The 12610-nt window shown below is 37.1% G+C and overlaps 1 protein-coding gene across 2 annotated transcripts in view; it reads right to left on the bottom strand.

Moving 5' to 3' along the window:
* The window catches only part of TAB2 (TGF-beta activated kinase 1 (MAP3K7) binding protein 2), a 92379-nt gene that overhangs the window by 55259 nt on the left and 24510 nt on the right, over positions 1 to 12610 (bottom strand). The window contains exon 2 of one of the 2 annotated variants that reach the window (XM_049653038.1): positions 9359 to 9507. The exons of the other annotated variant lie outside the window; for it this stretch is intronic. The gene's annotated coding sequence lies outside the window, so the exon portion shown is untranslated. The remainder of the gene's footprint in view (positions 1 to 9358; positions 9508 to 12610) is intronic. 2 annotated transcript variants of the gene reach the window in all.

Genomic DNA, 12610 nt, shown 5'->3' with positions numbered 1-12610 from the left:
AGTGAAGTAAGTCAGTTAGGGAAAGACAAACACCAAATGATTTCACTCATATGTTTCAATTAAGAAACAAAACGGGCAAAGAAAAAAGAAAGAAACCAAAAACCAGACTCTTAATTATAGAGACCAAACTGATGGTTGCCGGAGGGAAGGTGGGCGGAGGGACGAGTGAAATACGCTTATTGTGAGGAGGCCTAAGTAACGCGCAGAACTGCTGAGCCACTATATTGTACACCTGAAACTAATGTACCTGCATGTCAACGAAACTGGAATTAACATTTTTAAAAAAGGTTAAAAAAGTATGAAGCAAAACAACCAAATCTGAGGCAGATTCTGGAGACAGTCAGTCATCTGTCTGGCTAGAAGGAGGGACAGTAGGATTAGGAAGAAGGAGTTTGGGTGGGGGGTAGTTACAGGAGATGAGAAAGGCCTTGAGATATAAGAACACTAAAGTTTTAATATTATTATGTAAACTATCATTTATCTTTGCCCTATTCTTGCATGGTTGAATTTTACTGAAACACATTTAATTATAGTTCATGTTGAGTACCAGAAAGAAATGGAATGAAATACATAAAACTAAAATTTACTTCTCAATTGCATTAGGATTCTCTTTTAGCTTATAAGACAAGAAGGTAAGGAGGTCTTCCCATTCTAACATATATACCATCCTAAAATTTAGTTCTGGTTAATAACCTTAAGAGATGATAACTTTTTCTGTAAACAATGTAATCTTGAGTGGGAGAGGACCCCATGAAATTATCTGGCGAAAGTATACAATTTCAGAGGTTAGAGAAAAGCCTGTTGTCCAATAGACTCCTTGCTAGACTTCTCCTTTCACCTGTGTAATTTTACTTCTTAAAACTGACCCTTGACAACAAAATTCTTTACAAAAGTACTGTTATTCTCAAAGTGGAAAGACTACCTTGTTCACTGTTGTGTCCTAAATACTTAGAAAGTGTGTGCTAAGTAGTAGATGCTCAGTAAATATTTGCTGCAATAAATCTCTACATATCAGAAAATGCCTAGATTTATTTTTTTAAATAATTTTATTTATTAAGTAGGCTCCATGCCCAACGTGGGGCTTGAACTCACGACCCAAGATCAAGAGTTGCAGGCTCTACGGACTGAGCCAGCGTGCCAGAAAATGCTTGGATTTTGAAGACTAGTATAAAAAGTGGTCTCTATCTATCCAAACAAGCGTTTCCCTTACCCTCAGCTTTAAGTCGGTGCTGCTTAGTACTTATTTTGAAACTGCAAATTTGTTCCAATGCAATTGAAATAATAGGGAACAATTTGAGCGTTAGTTACCAGCTAGAAATACTAGTTGGATGCGGAAAACCACGCTCAAATGAAACAAGCTGCATGTGAATACACAAAATGTAACACACCTCAAACATCCGCCAGCCGCCTCAGCTGGCCGTATCAGCATGCGGCCCCACCTAGCCATATCTTGTGTTACAACTTTCCTTCTGATTTCAGAAAACCCTTCTTTGACCACTTCAGGATAACAAATTGCCACATCTATGCTCACTTCCATAAGCCAACTGCAGATCTTTTTCAAAGTACCATATTTGTTTGTACGTTATAGGAGTACACATTTCTTAGTCATTTAACATGGGTAAAACTATACTGTCATTTTTTTAAGGATCCTATCTTTTTTAAAATGTTCTCTGATAAAGTTTTTGAGTGTTGTATCTGGAACTCCACTTTTTCCATAAACCCTGTGGTTTTTCTTTTTCATGATTTGCATAGCATGGTGATTTTTAGAAACACAGATGTTAAATTTTAACAGAACTGTCTGAACTGCAAAGCCCCCCTGACCTTAACAACTGTGAACAGTAACTTCCCCAGGATGACTACTGGGAAGGCAGAATGTTTTAACTTATCTATTTGGTTGTCAAAATGATGTTAATAGTTTCTTATAACTGATTATAATTTGTGTCTTTTCTGTGGATTGGCTGACATTACCAGACTGTGCAGTGAGTTATTCTTAAAGAGTATCATAGAACGAAGCATTGATATACAGTTAGAATAGCTGGATGGTGCTACAATTTTTAAAATTAAAGTTAAAGCAAATTTTGAAACCTTTAGCCCCAATAAGATTTCAGAATTAAACCTTAAAAATAAAGAAATCTATTCCATGCCTAATCATACACACACTATTCTAAATACCTTTTACTTTACTCATGCATTATCTAAGTATCTCATCAAATGCCAGTTAGGTAACAGTTGATGCACTTCACATTTGATTAACCTCAAAAGAATTTACAAATGTCATTAATTAAACATAAAAACTTTCAAAAAAATTTTAACAGCAAATTATTGGAGTTATATTTCTTGGAGCATGATATGACAACTTTACTAAGGCAAAGCAAACTCCTTCCCCCTCCCCCCACCCCCCGTCCACCCTCCACCAATCTATAATATCAAGTTATTTTCCTAAGAGTTAAAAAATGCAAGAATTGTAGCCATGTAATCAAAATCTAAAATTCAAATACTATCACTATTTAAGACTAAAAATAAGAATCATAATCCCTCTTTAGCATAAATTTTAGCATGAAAGAATTGTAATACTGAAACACTTTACATAGATAGCTAGTTATTTGCAAAAGTAACAGTAAACATACCAAATCAGTCATCTAAATGCTACATAAAGTTAGCTATCATGTTCAGCTTTTATGTTATTTAAAAGCTTGAAAGGAGCAAGGGACTGGTAGCAGAAAATGGATTTCTCAACTTCATAACGCTGCAATAATTTACTTTGTAAAAGAAAAAGTTAACACTAATGGCTGAAGTACATAATGATCTATACTTCCTTCTCTAAGCAAGAAAACTTCCCGACTTTTTCATTTACTACATTGCCTCAAGTCCATGAATGTTGGCCATTCCTTATGGATAAAAGTCTTACCAGTTTTAAGTTCTTCTAAAGGAATGTGCAAGTCAGCCACACTTGGCAATTTATGTACTGTGGTTTTGTGGTGAGTGCTACCATTTTCTAAGGATCAAGAAAAGTGCAATAAATCTAAGACAGAATGGTTATAATTCATCAAAACATATTATATAACTAACTACCTTGTGTGTATTTTCCAATTCATATCTCACTATTTTTTTCCAATACATTAGGGCTTTAAGATGGAGACAAAGTTATTTTTCAGTGCTCCCTTTTCCCTGTAATTTTTGGATAATCCATCCTGTGCATAAATATCTTGGAAAGAAAACATGATATAAATAAATGATATGACAAGAAGCTCCTATTATGGGTAAAAGGGAAAAAGAGAGGATAAAAGAAAATGAAAGCACTTGGAAGTACCAGTTTGCATCTTGTATCAACCATCAACATTTAGAACGAACCAATGAACTCAGTGGCATGTGAAAATTATAATAACCTGGTTAAAATATTAATCTAAAATGGCATCTTTATATGCAGATTAAGAGAAAGTTATGAGAAGTTTTATCAACTGATCCCTGTGCAGTTCTAATCACTTACTTGGCCCCACGCTTTCTTTTTGTTCATCTCATATAATTTTGCCCATCTTCCTTCGAATGTCATGGCCCTCAGCTGACTTCTCCCCAAAGTGGACTTCTGGCTGCCTGGTAGATGTATGCATGTGTGCGTGTTATAGCACAGGGCACAGGTCGATTATGTTCATGAGTTAGACACAGTGTAAATGGACAATTAGTCTTTTCTTCAATTTTAATTTTTTTCATGTTTATTTAATTTTGGGGGTAGAGAGAGAGAAGGAGAGAGAGAATGAGCAGGGGAGGGGCAGAGAGAGAGGGAGACATAATCTGAAGCAGGCTCCAGGCTCTGAGCTGTCAGCACAGAGCCTGACATGGGGCTTGAACCCACCAACTGTGAGATCATGACCTGAACCGAAGTCAGGGGGCTGAACCGACTGAGCCACCCAGGCTCCCCATTAGTGCTTTCGTAATAACTACTAAAATGTTTTACTATCTAACGAAAAGTTAAATTGGCAATTTGAAAATTATACACATACACTTGATTGGTAATACAACTGTGGTTAATAGAGACTGCTAAGCCTGCTAATGGAGAAAATATATACAAATCTATATGTAAAGACCAACATTTAAATAAAATATTTCATTACTAGATTATTCAGAACCTTAAAAGGAAATCACAGAGAATTCAAAAGAGCAAAGTTAAAATTGGAAAGGCAATATTAAATGAATCGTTTCTAAAATACAACACCATGTTGTAATTTTGTTTAGTATGTGCCAGTGTTTCAATCTAACACTGTGAAACTGTTGTATATAGTTGGCTATTTGTCTTGTTATAGTTATGGTGAATGGATTTTCTATTAGATGGTCAAGAATAATCTCAGAACTATACAGAAACTTTTATCAGCAAATTTATTATATACAAATCTATTTCACAAATCTCTAAATTAGACACCCTTAGAGAATATTCAATTTAATATTTTTAGTTGTATAACATAATCAAATAAATAAACAGAAATCACATCCTACCAATACCTATCCATAAATCTGCAGCAAAGGCTTTCCTAACTAAGTAGGAAATCTGAACTGTAAAAATATATTAAAGTGATCTTCTACTTAACATTTTTATTTATGACATAACCCATTTTCTAATTTATCATTTTTATATTTTTTCATATGTACATTTTTCATATGTAGTTTTATATATATATATATATATATATATATATATATATATTTATAGCTCAAACTTTGTTGAGTGCCTGCTACTTACTCTACACCATAGTGGGTGCTGAAAGTATTAAAATTAATAAAAGCACAGTTGCTTATGTTCAAGAAATTTACATTTTAGGGGTGCCTAGGTGGCTCAGTCGGTTAAGCCTCTGACTTTGGCTCAGATCATGATCTCATGGTCCGTGAGTTTGAACCCTGCATCAGGCTCTGTGCTGACAGCTCAGAGCCTGGAGCCTGCTTCAGACCCTCTGTCCCCCCTTTTCTGCCCCTCCCCTGCTCGTACTCTGTCAATCTCCCTCTCTCAAAAATAAATAAACATTAAACATTTTTTTTTAATTTACATTTTAGTAGGGGAAAACAAACATTCAACAAATAAATGTAATAATGGATACAGATATAATATGCAGTAAACAGCAGAAATGAAGGAGGGACCAGCCAATTCTAGGAGAAGGGGAGGATTTAAGGAAAGGATTCATTAAACAAGGGGACACCTACGCTGGGTCTTGGAAGATAAAATGTGTTCTCTTGGACAGGCGAGAGGGAAAGAGTAACTCAGGCATAGGTAGTTGCCTAGGGAAAGACCTAACGGGGTGAAGCAGCATGGCAAGTTCAGGAAACCGTAAGGAGCTGGCTAATGCTGACCTGCGGGGGGTGAGACTCACAAGGAGACAGCGTGACAAAAGACGAGGCTGAAGAAGTGGGGTAAGGAGGGGCACGTCACAGAAGATTTTCACTGCTCTCTGCATCATGCATGCTGCCTCCCACAAGTCAGCAAAAACATGCCTCTCACTTTCTCCGTTCAGGTCATTTATCTCTGAAGCTCCAGGCCCTGCCACAAGACCTACCACTATGCCCCAGCACACAGCAACAAGTACTCTGTGCCATTTACAGGTGTACAAGCTGCAGTGAAGGTCAAGGGAAGAAGTGCCTAAAACTGAGGAACTGAAGAAAGGCAGGAAAAATGTCACAAAGAATGTCGTGCTTGAGCTTAGGAATTACAGAGGAATAATAAAGGTCTCGCAGGAAGGATATCCCTGACAACTGTTTGTGTTGAGGGAAAGGCCACGAAAGAACACGATAAATTAGAAGAATTACAGCTGAGTAGAGTAGAAAAATGAGTGAAGTTTGAAAAGGTGGGAAAGTTTCAGTGAAAAATGTACAGATTCCAGATAATGTAGAAAATAGATCTGCGAAAATTCTACGGGCCTGAACGACTTTTTGGCTCACCTTCATTTCTAGGATCCACTCTATAAACATTGAGACTACAAGCCAGGCAAAGATAAGTAAAATATAGTTCCTGCTTTTGAGAAGATTATAATCTAGCAGAATTCAGATTTATATTGGGACTTCTTATCAGCACATGTCTATTATCTCACCTTATCTTCCCCACATGTGAGGCACAGAGGACAGCTGTTATATTCCTTTTAACTGAGGAGCATCATGGAGAGAGACACTGAGACATCTATACACACACTTCCCACCAAGTTAGTCTGCAAGGCCAGCTGTGCACAACTGTGGTGTCACCCCCCACTGCGACTGCAGTCGGCTGTGAGGCAGGCTGAATGAAGTCTGTTGCAGATAATAAAGAACCAGAGGTCTCTTTATATAAATTAGAGCATCTCATCTAGAGACAAACACATGTGTTTCAAGAGGAGCAGAAAGTCACCTCCTTAGTGTGTATTACTAAAAACAACTGCTACTGGGAAGTGAATAAGTAAATTACTGTATAGCAACACTAATGAATACCAAGTAGCTGTGTGTGTGTGTGTGTGTGTGTGTGTGTGTGTGTGTGTTTTGGTGGAATAAGATATCGAAATAATTAAATGGAAAGAGAAGATTTTAATGATTGAAAAAAGTAAGAGGCAGAATCTGTGTATTTAAAAAAGGGATACAAAGATGTATTTTAAAAAGATATTTTGTATGTATCTACAGGAAAGACTCTGAAAGAATATACACTTATTTTGGAGAGGGAGCGAGGCCAGGTAAAAGGTTACATGGATGGAATATGGTCCATCAGTATTTGTATTCTGATACCTGAGCAGGAGAGTAAGAGTAGAATAATTTGAAAATACCTATACTTAGCCAACTATATGTACTCTAAGATAACTTAAAGCCTATGTTATCTATGCTGAGACTGTTACTGTTCTAGTTAACAGCTACAACAATTAACAATCTTCCAGATGTTTGACAAGATGAGATCTACAGTTACATTTTGATTTAAACGTTACATACAGGCTATATGTTTAGGTGCACGACTAGCCCTATGCTCAGTCCTGTTAAAACAAAAAAGCCAGGTCCCTTTGATTTTCAACCAAAGGCTAACTCAACGTGAACTAATGCTGAGCTACTCTCAAACGGAGTAAGAAATACTCATCCACCAATGAGATGGTTTAATTGTTTAAAAGAGGTAGGGGGTTGTAGAAAAAGAGGTTTAATGTTACTATCTTAAGCCTGAGTCCCTCAATAAACACAATACTTTTATAGAAAGTTGTAACACATAAAGGTGGACAAGAACACTTTTCTCTAAGTTTACAGTGTAAACGCTATGGTTCAGCATTACTGGTTCACCATTATTATGGGCCAGGTCCTATGCTAAATGCCTAACGTGTGTCATTTCAGTTACTTCGCACATTCCTGTAGTAAGGATTAAATGAGAAACTGCAGGAAAAACTCTTCACACGTTTGGCACATATAACAATAAATGTCCTTAATGAGGTACCACTACTGCTAAAATCTAACTTCATCAAGACAATTACTCTAATACAGTTAGCTTTTCAAAAGACTCACGGACTTAAGTGCACCAAGGCTAAGAAATCTTCAGTGGATACCCATTCCCTGCTACTGAATTAAGTCCAAAATCTTTCACCTGACATTCAAAAGTATGACACAGCTCCATCTTCTATCACATCCTGTACTCCACTGTTCTCTAGGCACACTGGGCTGCTCACAATTTCTAGAACATGTTATACACTTAAAAAAAAATTTTTTTTTTTAACTTCTTAAAGAAGTAAATAACATTTAAAATGTTTACTTATTTTTGAAAGAGTGCAAGTGGGGGAAAGGCAGAGAGAGGGGGACAGAGGATCTGAAGAGGGCTTTGTGCTGATGGCAGCAAGCCTGATGTGGGGCTCGAACTCACCAACTGTGAGATCATGACCTGAGCCGAAGTCGGAAGCTTAACCGACTGAGCCACTCAGGTGCCCCTATCTACTTCCATTTCCATAACTTAGATTTCTAAGATTTCTAGATTCTTGCCATTCTCTCCAAAGACTTTTATCTATCCCTCAAGGCTTAGTAGAAATGTTACCTTCCCCACAAAGTTGATTCTATCTGGTCCTCTCCCGTATACTGTTAGCACTCCTATTATAGTACTTCCTTTGGTATTACTTGTCTGTGAGCTCACCGAAAGCAAAGTTTATTCATTTGCACATCCCTTTGGGCCTAGTACAGTGTTTTACACAAAACTTGCATTCAGTAATGTAGAAAAATTTCACCATTACTAACAGCCTCCCAGTGATAACAAACAAGACTTGAAATTCAAATGCAATTCTCTCTTCGATTTCTCCCCCAATTCACCCATCGGCAGTAAAGATCCTGTAATAACTCTGATAGTAGCTCTCTTTCCGGTCCTAATACAACACTCAGTGAGAGTCAATCCTTTCAATACCAAACAAATCATGTGGGACATAATCAGGGACCCAATGCTGACTACACTGGCTGACATATTCATTATACATTAACAGTGGAGGAGAGAATTTCTGAAGCAGAAGCTAGGATATTAGAATCATCCTTTAAAATCACAGTTGGGACATAAAATTTCTCTGATCAATTCTTCTGAACTGAACTTTAAAAACAAAAGATAAGTATGGTTATCTGCCCATTCAGTAAATAAAATCACCTTTCATGGATTAATCCAGTTTCTAAATCTATACAAATTGGTAAAAGCAATAAATGCCCCTAAAAGCTAACTGACCTCAGCCCTCGAATCCTTCATAAGTAGTTTTCATCCATTAAAATCTTAAGCACCAGGAAACGTGTTTTTGTTTTTGTTGTTATATTCCAGGACAATTTAATCTACTTATGACTTTCTTATTGGATTTATTTTGAATAATCAAGTATCATTACAGCAAATATTAGTTACACACTTACATTTAAAATTAACCTCTTTATGTAGAAGTACTATATAATACATTATTTGGTTCTGCTTCCAACTGCTGAAGAAAACACCGACTCTACGCGAAGGCACGCATTGCGTGGAATGGTTGAGAGAACTAGTTTCCCTTATTTAACTCCACGTACTACTCAGACTCTGTGTGAACCTCTTAAAGGAAGACAGTTTTGCTGTCGATAATGGTTACTTTTCATTGAAGACCAGAGTAGTTTTTGCACATTTACAGGGTCTAACTCAATAGTATTTCCAATTTATTTTTCCTAAGTTGTCTTTGTATTAGTTTGCTACTACTAGCAAACAAGTTAAATCAGAAATATTCAGGCAAAAGTAAGTTAAAGTCAAGAGTAGCTGCATGTTACCTAGATGTTAGGAATGTTACTATACTTGAAAGCAAGAAGACCACAGATTTTGAAAGTAAAGTTTTGGTTATTATAGATGTCACAGTAAGGCAGTTACACAGGCTAAGCTTGACTGGTGCCGTGGACTTTAGCATACCTGGAAATAGAAAAATTCAAATTGTAGCTGTTCTTGGTTGGCCCATTGCCATTTTTGCAGCTTACAAATTTTTAATTAAGTAACTGCAGTGAGCTCATCTCTACCGGATACTTCTTTTCCAGGGCAGGTCCAGGAACTGGGTCTGGAGCCTTGAAAGCAGAAGAGAAACTAGAGTAAACTAGAGGCAGGCGGAACGAGAAACGTGACCAGGTAACACTATGAGATCTAATGGCAGTGATGAAGTCCCCAGTGTGTCTCACGGAAGATATTCGGAGGTGGAAGAAGGATCTCTTAAGTTGTAAGTTCCCAGAAGATGCCATTTACATGAGTTAAGTCACTGTCTTTCTTTACCCAACTCTACTCTAGACTTCCGGTTCCAGCTACTGAAACAGTGGCCTTCCTGAGAGCTGTGATCGCTTTGAGCAGCAGACTGTCCAACGTGGGACCACAGACAATAGCCGAAAGAAAAACAGCAAATCCACTTTCACTGGTCAAATTAAAATTGTAAAGTCCTCATTTTCAGGTCATTTTGCTCTTCTTTCACTATCTTATTTCCAATTGTCTTCTAACTGCTCCCCTGATTTCCTACAATCAAGTCTCAGAGGTTTCTTCAGAAATACATCCAAGCAATGAACTGAATTTCAAGTTCCAATTTTTAAAAATACTTGGTAATTCTTAAAGTGGGAGGCAAAAAAACAGCTCATAAAATGTGGTTCTTAACCACACTGGAAATTCTCTTTTTCCATTACCAAAATAGGTTCAATCTTTTTGGTATAAATTTGTGGGGTCCATATTAAAACACACACACACACACACACACACACACACACACACACACACAAACTACAGAGGTTACAGAAATGGTAGGATATTAAAAATGGTAGACTGTTGTATGAGAGCCTGGCAAGGATGTCCTTACACTTGGTGAGCTGGCACCCGAGGGAGCTTCTCTAAGAAACAAATGCCACAGCACTCAAAATGAATTGAATTCTCTGCTACTGTCAAATGATGGCAGATTGTGGGAACTGCTAACAAGACAAAATAATAATAATAATAATAATAATAATAATAATTATAGTGAAGACAAGGATTCAAAGAACTCCCTGTATTTCTAGTGACTAGCAACACAGCAAAGCAAAACAGAATCAAAATAGTTTTTAAGAAAAATGTAAATTTTCCATCTTTCACGATGGCATATTCTCAGTGAAAAAATTCTGGCAGAGACAGATCTAGGTTCAAATCTTGTGTCAGCATGGCCTTGGACTAAAACTCTCTGCAGAAGTTTCTTTTCTATCAAGTTGGATACCACATCTCACTTTACTAGACTGTCAAGACAATTAGCTAAAGTACACAAGTGGCTAACAACCTAGCACACAGTAGATAATCAGTTTTTCTGCATTACTACAGAGTGAAACACATTTTTTAATTCTAAACATACAGGTCTACCTAAGTTTTCATTTTCATATATACTAAAACAACAGTGTGTAACAAGCTTTAGGTTTAAATAACTCAACTGCATCACATCCTAAGAGACACAACTGATTTATCAACATTGATTTCAGAACTACAAAGGAAATGTGTCAGAGAGCTCAATTCTGAGAGCTGATAATGAATACAAATATAACAATTTACATTTAGAACATAAAGGGAATCAGTGGTAAGCAAGGTAAACAATGTAATTCTTCTCCCTCCAAATAAAATAGAAAGTACCTTTGTCAACACATCTCTTGTTAAAAAGTTACAGACCTGGAGTAGTGTACTTCAAAAAGCAAAAAGAATCCACGCATGATATAACTTGGTTTTTAAGTCAGGAAATGCTTTAAGGGCAAAGAAAAGCCTTACATTTGGGCAATAATTTTCCTCTTACTGATAGAACAGCGGGTTCCATACAAAATTACTATTTACCAAATATGGTTCAAAGATCAGATTACACCTTTCCTAGCATTACCAAGTAATACAGCAAGTATCAAAAGTAACAAAGAATTAAAAAAAAAAAAAAAAAAACCCTTTGTCATTCTATTCACTGCTACAACTTTATTTCAAAATATTTTTTAAAAGTTAACATGGAAAGTGTCTATTCAAAACCCACTTCAATTTACTTAGAGATGATAAAATTAAATTGCCTGTGTATTCCCCAGAAGGAAAATAAACAAAAAAAAAAGCAAAGAAAGTATTTAGGGGTGCCTGGGTGGCTCAGTAGGTTAAGTGTGGGACTTTTCTGCTCAGGTCATGATCTCAGTTTGTGAGTTCGAGACCTGTGTCGGGCTCTGTGCTGACAGCGCAGGGCCTGGAGCCTGCTTCAGATTCTGTGTCTCCCTCTCTCTCTGCCCCTCCCCCACTTGTGCTCTATCTCTCTCAAAAATAAATAAACATTAAAAAAAAATAATTAAAAAAAGTATTTAAGAATGAGGATTCCTGGGGTACCTGGGTGGCTCAGTTGGTTAAGCATCTGGCTCTGGATTTCGGCTTAGGCCATGACCTCAGTTTGTGACCTGGAGCCTCGCATCAGGCTTCTCACTGACAGAGTGGAGCCTGCTTGGGATTCTCACTTTCTCCCTCTCTCTGCCCCTCCCCAACTCACGCGCACGCGCGCTCTCTCTCTCTCTCTCTCTCTCTTGAACGCTCTCTACGTAAATAAACTTTAGGAAAAAAAAAAAAGAATGAGGATTCCCATTCATTAACCCATACAGATGGGCTTTCAGTTTAAAGTCCACCAAGAAAAATATGTATTTTTTAATGTTTATTTTTTTTAAGGAGAGAGAGACAGAGCATGAGCGGGGGAGGAGCAGAGAGAGAGGGAGACACAGAATCTGAAGCAGGCTCCAGGCTCTGAGCCATCAGCACAGAGCCTGATGTGGGGCTCCAACTCACACACTGTGAGATCATGACCTGAGCCCAAGTCGGACGCTTAACCGACTGAGCCACCCAGGCGCCCCTGGGAAAATACTTTAAACAGTTAGTTTTCATGTTTGGTATTTTATTACTAGCTATTATAATGAAACCTCATGATTCATAATAATGTGTAGGTTGATTCTTTTTTTGTCTTTTCCAGATATACAAGATCATCTACAAATAATAAATCTGTCTCCTCCCTTTCAATAATTATTTTGTATTTTGGTCTAATTTTTGCATTGTATTCCAAAGACAATGTTATAGAATAGTAACACTGGCCAGATCTTCCTTGCTTCATGACTTCAAAAAAGGAATTTAGTATTTCACTAAACACTAAAATAGAAATTCTAGTATTTCATG

The sequence above is a fragment of the Panthera uncia genome (assembly GCF_023721935.1).
Source record: "Panthera uncia isolate 11264 chromosome B2 unlocalized genomic scaffold, Puncia_PCG_1.0 HiC_scaffold_24, whole genome shotgun sequence".
Classification (NCBI taxonomy): Eukaryota; Metazoa; Chordata; class Mammalia; order Carnivora; family Felidae; genus Panthera; species Panthera uncia.
Note: the sequence above shows the minus strand (reverse complement) of the source record. Positions and strands in the feature narration are given on the sequence as shown.